Raw genomic sequence first — 4,798 nt, forward strand, 5'->3', positions numbered from 1 at the left:
AACTATAATGCCAAAAATGATGATGATAAGCAAGAAGTTCATCTGCTCCTATAATGTTCGATGAAGTTCGAAATAATAAAAATTTATTACGCTTCATTTTCAGCCGCTTTTGTTTTTTTTTTGTTATAAATTAATTATATTTGGTAATTATTTTAAAAGCTTTCAATTATAAAAAATTTAATTGATTTCTAACTTTACCTACATAAAGTTACTATATTTTTGTTTTAACTTTTGCCATAACACAGATACTTTGTTCTTAATTTAATAAACATATTCGAATGTAACAAATAATTAATTTACTAAAATCCTTTAAAATTTCACCTAAGTTTATCTAAGATTCAAAGCAATATTAAAAGTGCATGTACAAAAGAATGAAAATAAAATTAAAACATTTTAATTGTATTAAAATAAAAAACTTGCAACGAAACTGCAGTAACTAAACAGAATTTATCTTGTCTTGCCTTAAACCATTTTAGTAAAATTTTATAAATTTGATGAGTAATCTTCATCCAGTATCTGAGTGCATGTTTCATACGTTATTTTCTTGTGTACATTGCTCATGTCTTTTGTTTTTATAAAACACCTACCACAAAAATAAATATAAATATGCATAAACTAAATGACGGAAATAAAGGCAAACAATTGTTTATAAATAAAACAAAAAGACTTTTAATTCAAAATGATAAATGCGTATATCAAGCATTTTGGAGAAATGTACAATTTATCAAACAAATTGCTTGGCCATGCGAAGCACACAATATAAAATTCTATTTAATTGTTTTGATTTATGATAAATTTAATTGTTAAGATTATCACATTTGCAAAGAAGAAAAGTCGAGCAACAAGGTTACTCGATGGCTGTTTGATTAATTAAAGTTAAAAGCTGAATAAATTTCTGATACGAAATTCAATTAAAATGTACACAGGAAGTAGACAAAGTGTAAATTAATTAATTAATCAAAATAAACATAAACAAATTGTGTTTTTAATCCTATTTATGCTGACCTTTAACAACAGCAAAAAATTTTCAAAAAAAAAAGGAATCAATTTTATTTAACACTTTTATTGTGTTTGTCATTTTATACCATGGCCATAATTTTAATTTGATTTCAACAGAATCGCTATGCTTTTCCATTGTTTTCAGTTAAACCAAGTATAATGCGCTTTCACATAACTTTTACCACAACTACTCGTACAGCACAGAGCAGAGATCTAACAAAAAAAAAAAATAAGAAGAATTTCCACACAATCTCTCCCAGTTAATATCTTAATTAAAAAAGAAATAAATGCTTTTAAACAAAACACTATCAGGCACATATGGGAGTACCTACTCCGTTTTGAAGTGTTGTGGTACATAAATTCAATCTAACACAACAATCAGATTACAGAATTATAAGCAACCTGCACTGTACCTTGACCATGTTTGCAATATGGCGGCGTGCTTTGCTGGTGTTTACATAGTTCGACTCTCGTACTCGTACACATTGGAGTGTGAGTAACGTTCCCATCATTGCTGTCATGTCGGCAGGATATTAAATTCATTTTTATTAGTGGCAATTTCATTTCAATTTATCTTTTACAACTTGAAATATTCAATTAAATTTTGTTGTAGAATAAAAGCGCAAAAAGTTTTTTTGCTTATCGCACTAAATGACCAACATGTTGACGGAAATATGAAAGCCACTACACCAACGCTGAGCCGGCTGTAAGCCACTAAATAGGTACTTTTGAGATACTCGTGCATATCACCGAAAAAGAAACACAAATAAATAAAAATAATTCTTATATTATTTATGTATTCCCTTCGTATACGTAACAATAACGTATAATGCTTTGACATATTCACTGAACTTTGAACTTGAAATATTTACGAAATTCATGAACTGAAGTAATAAAACATTAATGGATATGCCAATTATCTGTTATGTTGTAAATACAAGAATTGTTTCAAAACAGTGTAGGACACTGAAAAAACAACAATAAAAACGAATTATCTTTGCGTATGAAAACATTTTTGTTAGCTATACATTGCCAAAAATAAGTCATGATTCTAGTAGTTCATGAATAAATTTTTTACGCTACTATTAAATACGCGATAATTCAAGTCACAAATTAATATTTTAAACTAAAAACTATTGATAATGCACCATAAATTCTGTTACAAATAAACGTTTCAAAATAAAAATTGTTGGTTAATGGAACTGCTCAGAGATATGTAATTAGATATCGTCATTTTTATGAACACATTTATCCGTGAACTACTGTATATAGTCAAAGTTTTGGTTTTGGTACTTGTAGTGAACTAAAAATAAGATTAATACTCTCATGTTTAAGATTTTATTCAATAAGTTGCTTCGTACAACAAAAAAAATTATATTTCAGATGCAAATAAATCAATGAAGTCAATAAATATTTACAATAAAAAAAGTACAAAAAGTAGTTCGAAAAACCGAAAGTAATTGTGAGATTAAACAAACCTGTCACGTATCAAAACAATACAAAACAAAAGTAACCCACAAAAGACAAAACGCCCATAAGTTAAAGATTGAATAAATATCAATCTGCATACAGTCATCTTTATAAGCCTTTGTTTGATATATATTCATATAACTAGATTAGATGCCCATCATAGAAATTTCTGAAGAAGTTGCCAGTATAAAATCATGCAAGAAACAATTGAGCACTGCAATGTTTTGCTCTGTGTAGACAAAAACCTAACTCTTTAGGATTTTAGCTTAAAGAAACTAGTGTAATTAAATACACTTAACCTAATAAGATTATCCTAATAAGATTATGGATTCTATTAGAAACCGAATGGTGCAATAATGTCTGTTAAGTAAAAACAGACTACTACTTTTTATATTCGAACAGTTATTAAAATAATTACAAGGAAAGAATTAATTAATTATTTTTCTTCTTCATAATTTCTTAATATAAGAGTCATACCTATTTTAATTTAAGTAAAAGAAGTATCATAATATTACACATTTATTATTAAGTTATTTATTATACGTTATAATAATAAAATATGTATATGCACGTCTCCTATATCTATCAAATTAATGCTGTCGATATCAATACCCGGCTTATTTGAATGATTTTCAATTTATCTTTTATTAGGTATCACATCTCTCACAACAGTCATAAATCGATCGTCTAACAGGGTTTAGAATACATTTTTTCTATACTTGTATTATTTTACTTGAAAATAGATATGTGTAATAAACATACATAAATAAATAATATAAGAATTACGTATTGTGTACAATTATTAGAAGTTTTTAAAAATATATACATAATTTCTAATAAATTTTAAGGTATGAAAATATATAATCCTTCCTTAACAAGGCGCAGTAGGCTTTTTGAGTCTTTGTAAACCTAAAATTACAACTTTGAGAGATATTATATGTTTCGATTCGATTGTGACCATAAAGAAAAGTACCTGAACGATTTAAAAGTCATATTTCAAAAGCATGCGAAACATGTATAGAGGATTAGATCAATGACTGACACAATTCTATGGCACTCGATAGTGCCTAATATATTTGACAAATTAAATTTTGATTGATTGATACTTTTTTGTGTGTTTTATTTAATAATTTCAAACACTTTGTGCACTGAGTGCATTATACTTGAGCAAAGTTTTCCATAATTACCTTTTCACTGACAGTAAACACAATTGATTGTTACTTAACGAACACTAAAAATTGTGTAGAAGCTTATCGTTTTTATTGGTACTTTGTAGTGTTTGCTTTTATTTGTACAGTTGTTATCCTTGATATGTATATTAACACACTTTTAGAGCAAACATTTTAGCTTTAAATGATTAAATTAAAATTTTATATATTGGAAATAGATAACGTTTTTAAACCGATTTTTACAATTTTCGCAGACATTTATTAGAAATATTTTTATAAAAAGTGTGTACATATATTAATCCACATGTAAATTTAAGCAAAGTAAGTAATAAATAAAATTGATTGTATATTTTAAAATAATATGTATACTTTTCGTGGATTGCAGAATATACTATTCGTGAACCTTAAATGTGTTTTATAGACTACTATTGAGTTAATATTTTGGAGCACAAATACGTTTGTTTTCATTATTTTTTTTAAAATTTAATTTGAAATTTATTATTTTGTCCAATATATCGACCACCTTTGACAAGCAGCCCCAGGGAAGTCTAGTGGAAGATGATCGTAATGTTAAAGTATATTATAAATTGATTTAATAATAAAATATATTTCTTTTTAATGTACTAGTACCAAGTCTACATCATATCGATAAATTTATAGTTAACGTTTCTAGTAATTAAATAAGATTTAAATTTTTATTGTTTATATAGAGTGTTATTATATTATATAGACGGTCATTTTATAGTTCCGAAAGTGTGTGTGATTGATGAAATTTTTTTTTCAGAATAAAATTGTATATTATCCAAGACACGCTAATAAGATATTTGATATCATGGGATATCTTACAGTATTGGATCCTTTTTGTGGTTATTTTTGATAAGTAATTTAATTTTATCTCATATTTATCATTTTGCTTCAATCATATTTCAAACTACATTATTTTCTTGCACACCTTGTTAAAAATACATAAGTTTAATTTCTTTAAATACATTAAGTTTTTTACTAAAATATTAAATTCTTCAAATTATGACAAAATTTTGTGCATACATAACTATATAGATATATGTTTAAAAACTCTGTCCTTGTTGTTATTGCAATTGTTGTACACAAAGCCGCATTGTTTTAGCAAACTCATTATTCTGCCTCTCAACTCAGGTTTC

This window comes from Teleopsis dalmanni, chromosome 2 (assembly GCF_002237135.1).
Source record: "Teleopsis dalmanni isolate 2A chromosome 2, ASM223713v2, whole genome shotgun sequence".
In the NCBI taxonomy this organism is placed as follows: domain Eukaryota; kingdom Metazoa; phylum Arthropoda; class Insecta; order Diptera; family Diopsidae; genus Teleopsis; species Teleopsis dalmanni.